At 46.4% G+C, this 15484-nt stretch overlaps 1 protein-coding gene across 3 annotated transcripts in view; it reads left to right on the forward strand.

Moving 5' to 3' along the window:
• tjp2b (tight junction protein 2b (zona occludens 2)) overlaps window positions 1–15484 on the forward strand; it is a 237124-nt gene that overhangs the window by 12345 nt on the left and 209295 nt on the right. The gene's annotated exons all lie outside the window — the stretch shown is intronic.

Raw genomic sequence — 15484 nt, forward strand, 5'->3', positions numbered from 1 at the left:
AGTTGTTTTATAGTTTTGAGTATTTGGTCAGGTATCTTTCCCACCATTACATGTTATAGAGTAGTTTCCCCTTTATAGTAGCCTACATCTCAACCAGTAGCCCAGTGAGAGTTATACAACGGACTCAGCTGGTCCCACTATAACCCCAGGAGACTGCTGGTCCCACTATAACCCCAGGAGACTGCTGCTCCCACTATAACCCCAGGAGACTGCTGCTCCCACTATAACCCCAGTAGACTGCTGCTCCCACTATAACCCCAGGAGACTGCTGCTCCCACTATAACCCCAGTAGACTGCTGCTCCCACTATAACCCCAGGACACTGCTGCTCCCACTATAACCCCAGGAGACTGCTGCTCCCACTATAACCCCAGGAGACTGCTGGTCCCACTATAACCCCAGGAGACTGCTGCTCCCACTATAACCCCAGGAGACTGCTGCTCCCACTATAACCCCAGGAGACTGCTGCTCCCACTATAACCCCAGGAGACTGCTGGTCCCACTATAACCCCAGGAGACTGCAGGTCCCACTATAACCCCAGTAGACTGCTACTCCACTATAACCCCAGGAGACTGCTGGTCCCACTATAACCCCAGTAGACTGCTGGTCCCACTATAACCGCAGCAGACTGCTGCTCCCACTATAACCCCAGTAGACTGCTGGTCCCACTATAACCCCAGTAGACTGCTGGTCCCACTATAACCCCAGGAGACTGCTGCTCCCACTATAACCCCAGTAGACTGCTGGTCCCACTATAACCCCAGGAGACTGCTGCTCCCACTATAACCCCAGTAGACTGCTGGTCCCACTATAACCCCAGGAGACTGCTGGTCCCACTATAACCCCAGGAGACTGCTGGTCCCACTATAACCCCAGGAGACTGCTGGTCCCACTATAACCCCAGGAAACTGCTGCTCCCACTATAACCCCAGGAGACTGCTGGTCCCACTATAACCCCAGGAGACTGCTGGTCCCACTATAACCCCAGGAGACTGCTGGTCCCACTATAACCCCAGGAGACTGCTGGTCCCACTATAACCCCAGGAGACTGCTGGTCCCACTATAACCCCAGGAGACTGCTGCTCCCACTATAACCCCAGGAGACTGCTGCTCCCACTATAACCCCAGGAGACTGCTGCTCCCACTATAACCCCAGGAGACTGCTGCTCCCACTATAACCCCAGGACACTGCTGCTCCCACTATAACCCCAGGAGCCTGCTGGTCCCACTATAACCCCAGGAGACTGCTGGTCCCACTATAACCCCAGGAGAGTGCTGCTCCCACTATAACCCCAGGAGACTGCTGCTCCCACTATAACCCCAGGAGACTGCTGCTCCCACTATAACCCCAGGAGACTGCTGGTCCCACTATAACCCCAGGAGACTGCTGCTCCCACTATAACCCCAGGAGACTGCTGGTCCCACTATAACCCCAGTAGACTGCTGGTCCCACTATAACCCCAGGAGACTGCTGCTCCCACTATAACCCCAGTAGACTGCTGGTCCCACTATAACCCCAGGAGACTGCTGCTCCCACTATAACCCCAGGAGACTGCTGGTCCCACTATAACCCCAGGCGACTGCTGGTCCCACTATAACCCCAGGCGACTGCTGCTCCCACTATAACCCCAGGAGACTGCTGGTCCCACTATAACCCCAGGAGACTGCTGGTCCCACTATAACCCCAGGAGACTGCTGCTCCCACTATAACCCCAGTAGACTGCTGCTCCCACTATAACCCCAGTAGACTGCTGGTCCCACTATAACCCCAGGAGACTGCTGCTCCCACTATAACCCCAGGAGACTGCTGCTCCCACTATAACCCCAGGAGACTGCTGCTCCCACTATAACCCCAGGAGACTGCTGGTCCCACTATAACCCCAGGAGACTGCAGGTCCCACTATAACCCCAGGAGACTGCTGCTCCCACTATAACCCCAGGAGACTGCTGGTCCCACTATAACCCCAGGAGACTGCTGGTCCCACTATAACCCCAGGAGACTGCTGCTCCCACTATAACCCCAGGAGACTGCTGGTCCCACTATAACCCCAGTAGACTGCTGGTCCCACTATAACCCCAGGAGACTGCTGCTCCCACTATAACCCCAGTAGACTGCTGGTCCCACTATAACCCCAGGAGACTGCTGCTCCCACTATAACCCCAGTAGACTGCTGGTCCCACTATAACCCCAGGAGACTGCTGCTCCCACTATAACCCCAGGAGACTGCTGGTCCCACTATAACCCCAGGAGACTGCTGCTCCCACTATAACCCCAGGAAACTGCTGCTCCCACTATAACCCCAGGAGACTGCTGGTCCCACTATAACCCCAGGAGACTGCTGGTCCCACTATAACCCCAGTAGACTGCTGGTCCCACTATAACCCCAGGAGACTGCTGGTCCCACTATAACCCCAGGAGACTGCTGCTCCCACTATAACCCCAGGAGACTGCTGCTCCCACTATAACCCCAGGAGACTGCTGCTCCACTATAAGCCAAGGAGACTGCTGGTCCCACTATAACCCCAGGAGACTGCTGGTCCCACTATAACCCCAGGAGACTGCTGCTCCCACTATAACCCCAGGAGACTGCTGGTCCCACTATAACCCCAGGAGACTGCTGCTCCCACTATAACCCCAGGAGACTGCTGCTCCCACTATAACCCCAGGAGACTGCTGGTCCCACTATAACCCCAGGAGACTGCTGGTCCCACTATAACCCCAGGAGAGTGCTGCTCCCACTATAACCCCAGGAGACTGCTGCTCCCACTATAACCCCAGGAGACTGCTGCTCCCACTATAACCCCAGGAGACTGCTGCTCCCACTATAACCCCAGGAGACTGCTGGTCCCACTATAACCCCAGGAGACTGCTGCTCCCACTATAACCCCAGGAGACTGCTGGTCCCACTATAACCCCAGGAGACTGCTGGTCCCACTATAACCCCAGGAGACTGCTGCTCCCACTATAACCCCAGGAGACTGCTGGTCCCACTATAACCCCAGTAGACTGCTGCTCCCACTATAACCCCAGTAGACTGCTGGTCCCACTATAACCCCAGGAGACTGCTGCTCCCACTATAACCCCAGTAGACTGCTGGTCCCACTATAACCCCAGGAGACTGCTGCTCCCACTATAACCCCAGGAGACTGCTGGTCCCACTATAACCCCAGGCGACTGCTGGTCCCACTATAACCCCAGGCGACTGCTGCTCCCACTATAACCCCAGGAGACTGCTGGTCCCACTATAACCCCAGGAGACTGCTGGTCCCACTATAACCCCAGGAGACTGCTGGTCCCACTATAACCCCAGGAGACTGCTGGTCCCACTATAACCCCAGTAGACTGCTGGTCCCACTATAACCCCAGGAGACTGCTGGTCCCACTATAACCCCAGTAGACTGCTGCTCCCACTATAACCCCAGGAGACTGCTGCTCCACTATAACCCAATGAGACTGCTGGTCCCACTATAACCCCAGGAGCCTGCTGGTCCCACTATAACCCCAGGAGACTGCTGCTCCCACTATAACCCCAGGAGACTGCTGCTCCCACTATAACCCCAGGAGACTGCTGCTCCCACTATAACCCCAGGAGACTGCTGCTCCCACTATAACCCCAGGAGACTGCTGCTCCCACTATAACCCCAGGAGACTGCTGGTCCCACTATAACCCCAGGAGACTGCTGCTCCCACTATAACCCCAGGAGACTGCTGCTCCCACTATAACCCCAGGAGACTGCTGCTCCCACTATAACCCCAGGAGACTGCTGCTCCCACTATAACCCCAGGAGACTGCTGGTCCCACTATAACCCCAGGAGACTGCTGGTCCCACTATAACCCCAGGAGACTGCTGCTCCCACTATAACCCCAGGAGACTGCTGGTCCCACTATAACCCCAGTAGACAGCTGGTCCCACTATAACCCCAGGAGACTGCTGGTCCCACTATAACCCCAGGAGACTGCTGGTCCCACTATAACCCCAGGAGACTGCTGCTCCCACTATAACCCCAGTAGACTGCTGGTCCCACTATAACCCCAGTAGACTGCTGGTCCCACTATAACCCCAGGAGACTGCTGCTCCCACTATAACCCCAGGAGACTGCTGGTCCCACTATAACCCCAGGAGACTGCTGGTCCCACTATAACCCCAGGAGACTACTGCTTTCACTATAACCCCAGGAGACTGCTGGTCCCACTATAACCCCAGGAGACTGCTGGTCCCACTGTAACCCCAGGAGACTGCTGGTCCCACTATAAACCCAGTAGACTGCTGGTCCCACTATAACCCCAGGAGACTGCTGCTCCCACTATAACCCCAGTAGACTGCTGGTCCCACTATAACCCCAGGAAACGGCTGCTCCCACTATAACCCCAGGAGACTGCTGCTCCCACTATAACCCCAGGAGACTGCTGCTCCCACTATAACCCCAGGAGACTGCTGGTCCCACTATAACCACAGTAGACTGTTGTTGCTCCACTATAACCCCAGGAGACTGCTACTCCCACTATAACCCCAGGAGACTGTTGTTGCTCCACTATAACCCCAGTAGACTGTTGTTGCTCCACTATAACCCCAGTAGACTGTTGCTCCACTATAACCCCAGTAGACTGTTGTTGCTCCACTATAACCCCAGGAGACTGCTACTCCACTATAACCCCAGGAGACTGCTACTCCACTATAACCCCAGTAGACTGTTGTTGCTGCACTATAACCCCAGTAAACTGTTGTTGCTCCACTATAACCCCAGTAGACTGCTACTCCACTATAACCCCAGTAGATTGCTACTCCACTATAACCCCAGTAGACTGTTGTTGCTCCACTATAACCCCAGTAGACTGTTGTTGCTCCACTATAACCCCAGTAGACTGTTGTTGCTCCACTATAACCCCAGTAGACTGTTGTTGCTCCACTATAACCCCAGTAGACTGTTGTTGCTCCACTATAACCCCAGTAGACTGTTGCTCCACTATAACCCCAGTAGACTGTTGTTGCTCCACTATAACCCCAGGAGACTGTTGTTGCTCCACTATAACCCCAGTAGACTGCTGCTCCACTATAACCCCAGTAGACTGTTGTTGCTCCACTATAACCCCAGTAAACTGTTGTTGCTCCACTATAACCCCAGTAGACTGCTACTCCACTATAACCCCAGTAGATTGCTACTCCACTATAACCCCAGTAAACTGTTGTTGCTCCACTATGACCCCAGTAGACTGTTGTTGCTCCACTATAACCCCAGTAGACTGTTGCTCCACTATAACCCCAGTAGACTGTTGTTGCTCCACTATAACCCCAGGAGACTGGTACTCCACTATAACCCCAGGAGACTGCTGCTCCACTATAACCCCAGTAGACTGTTGTTGCTGCACTATAACCCCAGTAAACTGTTGTTGCTCCACTATAACCCCAGGAGACTTGCTACTCCACTATAACCCCAGTAGATTGCTGCTCCACTATAACCCCAGTAGACTGTTGTTGCTCCACTATAACCCCAGTAGACTGTTGTTGCTCCACTATAACCCCAGTAGACTGTTGCTCCACTATAACCCCAGGAGACTGTTGTTGCTCCACTATAACCCCAGTAGACTGTTGTTGCTCCACTATAACCCCAGTAGACTGTTGTTTCTCCACTATAACCCCAGGAGACTGTTACTCCACTATAACCCCAAGAGACTGTTGTTGCTCCACTATAACCCCAGGAGACTGCTACTCCACTATAACCCCAGGAGACTGCTGCTCCACTATAACCCCAGGAGACTGTTGTTGCTCCACTATAACCACAGGAGACTGTTGCTCCACTATAACCCCAGTAGACTGTGTTGCTCCACTATAACCCCAGTAGACTGTTGCTGCTCCACTATAACCCCAGTAGACTTGTTGCTCCACTATAACCCCAGTAGACTGTTGTTACTCCACTATAACCCCAGTAGACTGTTGTTTCTCCACTATAACCCCAGGAGACTGCTACTCCACTATAACCCCAGTAGACTGTTGTTGCTCCACTATAACCCCAGGAGACTGCTACTCCACTATAACCCCAGGAGACTGCTACTCCACTATAACCCCAGGAGACTGTTGTTGCTCCACTATAACCACAGGAGACTGTTGCTCCACTATAACCCCAGTAGACTGTTGTTGCTCCACTATAACCCCAGTAGACTGTTGTTGCTCCACTATAACCCCAGTAGACTGTTGTTGCTCCACTATAACCCCAGTAGACTGTTGTTGCTCCACTATAACCCCAGTAGACTGTTGTTGCTCCACTATGACCCCAGTAGACTGTTGTTGCTCCACTATAACCCCAGTAGACTGTTGTTGCTCCACTATAACCCCAGTAGACTGCTACTCCACTATAACCCCAGTAGACTGTTGTTGCTCCACTATAACCCCAGTAGACTGTTGTTGCTCCACTATAACCCCAGTAGACTGTTGTTGCTCCACTATAACCCCAGTAGACTGTTGTTGCTCCACTATGACCCTAGTAGACTGTTGTTGCTCCACTATAACCCCAGTAGACTGCTGCTCCACTATAACCCCAGTAGAAGCCGCACTGCTTCTTGACACACTGCTCGCTTAACCCGGAAGCCAGCCGCACCAATGTGTCGGAGAAAACACCGTCCAACTGACGACCGGGTCAGCTTGCAGGCGCCCGGCCCGCCACAAGGAGTCGCTAGAGCACAATGAGTCAAGGACACAGCCTTGGCTCAAACCCACAGAGGACGTTTTTGCAGAATTCTCAAATGGTGTTTGTCCCATTTTTTAAATGATTGGTTGGTGAGCGGACCCCAGACCTCACAACCATAAAGGGCAGTGGGTTCTGTAACTGATTCAATCATTTTTTGCCAGAGCCTAGTTGGGATGTTGAATTTTATGTTCCTTTTGACGGCATAGAAGGCTCTTCTTGTCTTTTCTCTCAAATCGTTCACAGCTTTGTGGAATTCTCTTTTTCTCTCTATCTTTCTCTCTCGCTCGCTCTCTCTCACTCTATCTGCCTCTTTCTCTCTCTCTCACACACTCTGCCTCTCTCTCTCAATTCAATTCAAGGGGCTTTATTGGCATGGGAAACATATGTTAACATTGCCTCTCTCTCGCTCGCTCTCTCTCCCTGTGTCTTTCTTTCTCACACACACTCTCTCTCTCTCTCGGATAGAATCTAAAGGGATAAGCGAGAGAGAGAGAAAATCAACATTTACTCAGCCCTTTGAAGACAAGAATGCATTAGTGTCACTGTCAAAGATGAGAAATTAATCTGTTCAATTCCTGGCGAATGAAGCAATTTGTCTCCATTTTCTCCAGCCCTGTGCCATCGCTAACCCTTCCTGTCATCTCCATAGATTAAATTCCTCAGTAGTTGGAGAAGAAAACTTGGCCTTTTTCCTTCTGGAGGAATTGAAGAAACTGAATGTTGTATCAGACTACTGTTTCAAGAGACAACTGTATGAGGTTGAATTGATGAAAGTTAGGATAAAAGGAAGGTGTCTACAGTCATGATAAGGGCATGCTGATTACTGTATCAGGAGACTACTGTATCAGGAGACTACTGTATCAGGAGGCTACTGTATTGGAAGACTACTGTATCAGACTACTGTATCAGGAGACTACTGTATCAGGAGACTACTGTATCAGGAGACTACTGTATCAGACTACTGTATCAGGAGACTACTGTATTGGAAGACTACTGTATTAGACTACTGTATCAGGAGACTACTGTATTAGACTACAGTATCAGGAGACTACTGTATTGGAAGAACACTGTATCAGACTACTGTATCAGGAGACTACTGTATTGGAATACTACTGTATCAGGAGACTACTGTATCAGGAGACTACTGTATCAGACTACTGAATCAGGAGACTACTGTATCAGGAGATTACTGTATCAGACTACTGTATTGGAAGACTACTGTATCAGAAGACTACTGTATTGGAATACTACTGTATCACGAGACTACTGTATCGGAATACTACTGTATCGGAATACTACTGTATCAGGAAACTACTGTATTGGAATACTACTGTATCATGAGACTACTGTATCAGAATACTACTGTATCATGAGACTACTCTATCAGAATACTACTGTATCAGGAGACTACTGTATCAGGAGACTACTGTATCAGACTACTGTATCAGGAGACTACTGTATCAGACTACTGTATCAGACTACTGTATTAGACTACTGTATCAGGAGACTACTGTATCAGGAGACTACTGTATCAGGAGGCTACTGTATCAGACTACTGTATCAGGAGACTACTGTATCAGACTACTGTATCCGACTACTGTAATAGGCTACTGTATTAGACTACTGTATCAGACTACTCTATCAGACTACTGTATCAGAAGACTACTGTATCAGACTACTGTATTAGGCTACTGTATCAGACTACTGTATCAGACTACTGTATTAGGCTACTGTATTAGACTACTGTATCAGACTACTGTATCAGACTACTGTATCAGAAGACTACTGTATCAGACTACTGTATTAGGCTACTGTATCAGACTACTGTATCAGGAGACTACTGTATTAGACTAGTGTATCAGAAGGCTACTGTATCAGACTACTGTATCAGGAGACTACTGTATCAGACTACTGTATTAGACTACTGTATCAGACTACTGTATCAGAAGACTACTGTATCAGGAGACTACTGTATCAGACTACTGTATCAGACTACTGTATTAGGCTACTGTATTAGACTACTGTATCAGACTACTGTATTAGGCTACTGTATTAGACTACTGTATCAGACTACTGTATCAGACTACTGTATCAGAAGACTACTGTATCAGACTACTGTATTAGGCTACTGTATCAGACTACTGTATCAGGAGACTACTGTATCAGACTACTGTATCAGAAGGCTACTGTATCAGACTACTGTATCAGGAGACTACTGTATCAGACTACTGTATCAGACTACTGTATTAGACTACTGTATCAGACTACTGTATCAGAAGACTACTGTATCAGACTACTGTATTAGGCTACTGTGTCAGACTACTGTATCAGGAGACTACTGTATCAGAAGGTTACTGTATCAGACTACTGTATCAGGAGACTACTGTATCAGGACACTACTGTATCAGACTACTGTATCAGACTACTGTATTAGACTACTGTATCAGACTACTGTATTAGGCTACTGTATCAGGAGACTACTGTATCAGGAGACTACTGTATTGGAAGACTACTGTATCAAGAGACTACTGTATCAGGAGACTACTGTATCAGACTACTGTATCAGGAGACTACTGTATTAGAAGGCTACTGTATCATTTACATTTTACATTTTAGTAATTTAGCAGACGCTCTTATCCAGAGCGACTTACAGTAGTGAATACAGTAGTGAATGCATACATTTCATACCTTTTTTTCTCCGTATCAGGAGGCTACTGTATCAGACTACTGTTTCAGACTACTGTATCAGGAGACTACTGTATCAGACTACTGTATTTGGAGACTACTATATCAGACTACTGTATCAGACTACTGTATCAGCAGACTACTCTATCAGGAGACAACTGCAGTACATTGAATTCCCACTAACCCTAATCTGATCCACTTTTTGCAGACAGTCACTACTGTTAGCAGATGTTTGTACTCGTTATGCAGATAAGGATCATTCATCTAAATTACTCAGTAATTAATGTTTTATTCCGCTGAAAATTGCATTCTGTAAATGCGCCTTACACTGGTATATTGTAGCATTGTGATTTTCCCATTTTACCCAATCCAAAGAAAGGAGATCTTATTTGGGAAAATAAGGAATGTTTTTGTTCTAAATAAATCTTAATTTTTATTCGGTAAACATTTGATCCTCCTGAATGTCGGTGAAAAATCAGGTGTGATAAGATCTTTGGTGACATAAAAGTCATGTTTGTTTGTTTTTCAAAAATGATTGTGAGGGTAATAGAACACACAGTATTAATAATAAGCCATCAATCATAGAGCTTTTCTACAAAGACCTTACAAACTTTGCACCAGTAAGGGGGAGTACAAGAAAAGCATGGGGTGGACAAACATGTAAAACAGGACTGAAACAAACTGTCATACCCCAGCAAAAACAAAAGGGAACCGAAAGACATGTTAGTACAAGGTTGGCCTACTAGAGAATGTTACACTGCTTGGCTTGGGAACGTCTCTCTCTCTCCATCTCTCTCTGTTTCTCACCATCTCTGTCTCTCTCTCCTTCTCTCTCTTTCTCACCATCTCTGTCTCTGTCTCTCTCTCTCTGTCGGTCTCTCTCTTTGACTCTTTCTCGGTCCCTCTCTCTCTCCCTCTCCCTCTCTCTCTCTCTCTCTCTCTCTCTCTCTCTCTCTCTCTCTCTCGGTCTCTCTCTCACTCTCTCTCCCTCCCCCTCTCTCTCTCTCCCTCTCTCTCCCTCTCTTACACTCTGGCTCCGTCCTTCTCTCTCTCTTTCTCTCTCTCTGTCTCTCTCCTCTCTCTCTCTGTCTCTCACTCTCACGCTCTGTCTCTCTCTCTCACTGTCTCTCTCACACGCTCTGTCCCGCTCTCTGTCTCGCTCTCTCTCTCACACACTTCTCTCTCTAACACCCTCTCTCACACGCTCTGTCTTTCTCTCTTCATCTCTCTCTCTCTCTCTCTCTCTCTCTCTCTCTCTCTCTCTTTCTCAATTCAATTCAATTTGCTTTATTAGCATGACGTAACAATGTACATATTGCCAAAGCTTACTTTGGATATTTACAATATGAAAATAATGAGATTCAAAATTGTCAATGGGACAACAGTAACAACAATAACCAAGGGTCAAAATAACCATACATTGAACAATAACAATAAGCATACAGTAGAGTACATGTGCAGGTTGATTGGTCTGTCAGACACCGTCCCTCAACTTATGGCAGGCAGCAATGTAGTGCGCTGCCAACCCACAGCATCCTCCCCCAACAGGACGGGTAGCCTACTCTCATCAGAGAGGTCTTTCAAACCTTGAATAAGGGTTTCAAATTTGGGGAAATGACACTCTCTAATTGTTTTATATTTTTCACATTGTGTCAGGAAATGCAGCTCCGTCTCAGGTTCTGCTGTTGTGCAGTGGTTGCACAGCCTTTCCTCTACAGGGAGCCAGGTTTTCCTGTGTCTACCCTTCTCAATGGCAAGGCTGTGCTCACTGAGCCTGTATACTGTCGATTTAGGGCCAGATAGCACTGCATTTTGCTTTGTGTTTGTGCTTGTGTTTCCCAATAAGCAATGTAGTTTTGTTTTGACTGTGTTGTAATTTGGTTTATTCTGATTGATTGGATGTTCTGGTCCTGAGGCTTCAGTGTGTTAGTAGAACAGGTTTGTGAACTCAGCCCCAGGACCAGCTGGATGATGGGACTCTTTTCTTTGCTCAGCTCTTGGCATTGCAAGGCTTGGTAATGATATGAGAGGGGGTCACTGTATTTTAGGTGTTTCCAAAACTGAATTGCTCATTTTTGAGTTTTTATTATTAGTGGATATTGGCCTAATTCTGCCCTGCATGCATTGTTTGTAGTTTTCCTCTGGACATGTAGGAGAATCTTACAGAACTCTGCATGCAGGGTTTCAATGTGGTGATTGTCCCATTTGATGAAATCTTGTTTTGCAAGTGGACCCCACACCTCGCTGACATAAAGTGCAATTGGTTCAATGACATATTCAATTAGTTTTAGCAAAATTTTAATAGGTATTTCAATTTGAATTTGTTTTTTAATGGCGTAGAATGCCCTGCGTGCTTTCTCTCTCAGTTCATTCACTGCCTCATTAAGGTGTCCAGTTGAGCTTATTTTTAAACCTAAGTAATTGTAGTGTGTACAGTACTCTATATATTTTGTACCAATTGAGAACTTTGGTCTAATTCCCTGAGATCTGGATCTTCTCTGGAAAATCATTATTTTAGTATTTTTGGGGTTTACTGCCAGGGCCCAGGTCTGGCAGTACTGCTCTAGCAGGTCCAGGCTCTGCTGTAGGCCATGTGCTGTGGGTGACAGCAGGCATAGGTCATCTGCGAAGAGCAGGCATTTAACTTCTGAATTGTGGAGACTAACACCGGGGCTGAGGATTTTTCTAGAATAGTGGCCAATTCGTTGATGTAAATATTGAAGAGTGCAGGGCTCAGATTGCAACCCTGACGAAGGCCCTGCCCCTGGTTAAAGAATTCTGTTATTTTCCTGCCAATTTTAATGCTGCACGTATTGCCAGTTATCACAGAAGTTGTCATGGAGAGAAGAGGACCAAGGCGCAGCGGGATTGTGGACACTCATGTTTATTAAATAAAACACGTAAAGCATCCACTTGAAAACAACAATAAACAGTACTTACAACAGCACCAGTCTTGCATGCACATACGATGCAGTGCAAGGACAACCACCCACAACCCCAAAGAAAAACACACACACCTATATAGGACTTCCAATCAAAGGCAACTCAACACACCTGCCTTCAATTGGAAGTCCCAATCACCAACACAACATTTAACAAACACAAACCACCTGCCACAACCTGACCAAGACTAACACAATTACGCCCTCTGCTGGTCAGGACGTGACACCAGTATACATTGATTTAATTATGTCATATGTTTTTCCCCCTACACCACTTTCAATAACTTTGTAGAACAGTCCTCTTTGCCAAATAGAATCAAATGCTTTTTGGAAGTCGATAAAGCAAGCGTATATTTTGGTATTATTTTGGTGGACATGTTTATCTGTCAGGGTGTAAATATGATCAGTCGTGCGATGTTTTGGTATAAATCCAATTTGGCTTTTACTCAAGACATTGTGCTTATTAAGGAAGTTTAGAACTCTTACATTTATAATACTATAGAAAACCTTCCCCAGTTTACTGATCACACAAATGCCTCTGTAATTGTTAGGGTCAAATTTGTCTCCGTTCTTAAAGATTGGGGTTATGAGTCCTTGATTCCAGATGTCAGGGAAATAACCTACACTCAGGATCAAATTAAACAGTTTTAATATAGCCAATTGAGATTTTGCACTAGTGAGTTTGAGCATCTCATTTAGGATGCCATCAGGTCCGCATGCTTTTTTAAATTTGAGGGCCTGAAGTTTCTTATAGAGCTCCTGGTCAGTAATTGGGGAGTCCAATGGATTTTGATTGTCCTTTACAGCTTTTTCAATCCATTCAACTTCTCATGAATTTGGCGTTGCTCTGCGTTTGTGTAAATTTGAACGGTGTTGTAGATTGTTTTAGAATGGGTTGTCCATATGTTACCATTTTGTATGGCTAATTCCTCTTGTTTAGATTTTTTTGTTTTTTCCAATTTTGCCAGAAGTTGTTTGTGTTTATGGGCTCCTCAAATAGTGTCAGCTGCTTGCTGTTGTACTGTGCTTTTTTGGTTCTGAGTGTACGTTTATAGAGTTTTAAAGTCTCACAGTAATGAAGGTGTAATTCACCATTATTTGGGTCTCTGTGCTTTTGGTTGGATAGTGTTCTAAGTTTTTTCCTTATAATTTTACAATCTGCATCAAACCAGTTGTCATCTGTGATCTTTTTTGTTTAGTTTTTTATCAATTTCAATTGTGCTTCTTTTGCCGTTTGCCTGAATATATGTTGATGTTTTTTACTGCCAGATTGATGCCTTTCTGTGAGTGAATGTGGTATCAAGAAAGTTATCTAAGAGTGTTTGGATATTTTGGTCTCTATCTCTCACACATGCTCTGTCTCTCTCTCTCTCTCTCTCTCTCTCTTCCACTTTCACACACTCTGTCTCTCTCTCCCTTTCTCTCTCTCTCTCTCTCTCTGTCACGACTTCCGCCGAAGTCGGTCCCTCTTCTTGTTCGGGCGGCGTTCGGCGGTCGACGTCACCAGCTTTCTAGCCATCGCCGATCCACTTTTCATTTTCCATTTGTTTTGTCTTTGTTTTACACACCTGATTTCAATCCCACAATTTCTGGTTCATTATTTAACCCTCTGTTCCCCCATGTTTTTTTGGGAGTGATTGTTTGTTGTATTTTTGGTCTGTCATGGTGTGCGTGTATTTGTTACTTTGTATATTTGACATTTTGAGTAAAAGTACGTTGATTACTCATATCTGCAGTCCTGCACCTGACTCTCTACACCAGCTACACCGAGGACCCTTTACACTCTCTCTCTCTCTCTCTCTCTCTCTCTCTCTCTCTCTCTCTCTCTCTCTCTCACACTCTCTCTCTCCCTCTCTCAGTCTCTCTTCAGCTGCTACTTCAGACCACTGAATCTGAAATCGTTATGATTGATTGTCTGATTTAATATATTGATCGGTTTATGCGGCGACTGAATGAGGATTTATGGATTGTAGCTGGCATGGCTAATACTCCCGTCGGACATGGGATCACACTCTGCGTTTAGATTCTGAGGTTGAGCTCAGAGACAGGAGAAAATGATAGCAGCTTTGTGAAAAACACTGCACACACAGTAGCCTATAATATAATACTATCTGTATCATTATAGTAGACCTATGCTTGCTAGTAATACTGCATTATGGAGTACATAACTTAGTACTAAGAATATGACTAGAATGGAATGTCTGTTCTCACTGCAATTGTTCTATGTTCATGCCCTGTTGTAAAAGACAGAGGTATGACGAAGCTATGACACTATATAATAATGCACATGATTCTCTGACTCATCAAAACAATCTACGCTGAACAAAAATATAAATGCAACATGCAATAATTTCTACGATTTGACAGAGTTACAGTTCATATATGGAAATCAGTGAATTGAAATAAATTCACTAAGTCCTAATCTATGGATTTCACAAGACTGGGAATAGAGATATGCATCTGTTGGTCACAGACACCTTAAAAAAAAGATAGGGGCGTGGATCAGAAAACCAGTCAGTATCTGGTGTGACCACTATTTTCCTCATGCAACACACCTTCTTCGCATAGAGTTGATCAGGCTGTTGATTGAGGCCTGTAGAATGTAGTCCCACTCCTCTTCAATGGCTGTGCAAAGTTGCCAGATATTGGCGGGAACTGGAATACGTTGTTGTACATGTCGATCCAGAGCATTCCAAACATGCTCAATCGGTGACATGTCTGATGAGTTTACAGGCCATGGAACAACTGGGACATTTTCAGCTTCCAGGAATTGTGTACAGATCTTTGCGACATGGGGCCGTGCATTATCTTGCTGAAACATGAGGTGATGGCGGCGGATAAATGGCACGGCAATGGGCCTCAGGATCCCATCACTGTATCTCTGTGCATTAAAAATGCCATTAATAAAATGCAATTGTGTTCGTTGTCTGTAACGTATGCCTGCCCATACCATAACCCCACCACCACCATGGGGCACTCTGTTTAGAACATTGACATCAGCAAACCGCTTGCCCACACAACGCCATCTGTCCGGTACAGTTGAAACCGGGATTCATCCATGAAGAGCACACTTCTCCAGCGTGCCAGTGGCCATCGAAGGTGAGCATTTGCCCACTGATGTCGATTATGACGCCGAACTGCAGTCAGGTCAAGACCCTGGTGAGGTCGATGA

Source organism: Salmo salar, chromosome ssa15 (genome assembly GCF_905237065.1).
Source record: "Salmo salar chromosome ssa15, Ssal_v3.1, whole genome shotgun sequence".
Taxonomy (NCBI): domain Eukaryota; kingdom Metazoa; phylum Chordata; class Actinopteri; order Salmoniformes; family Salmonidae; genus Salmo; species Salmo salar.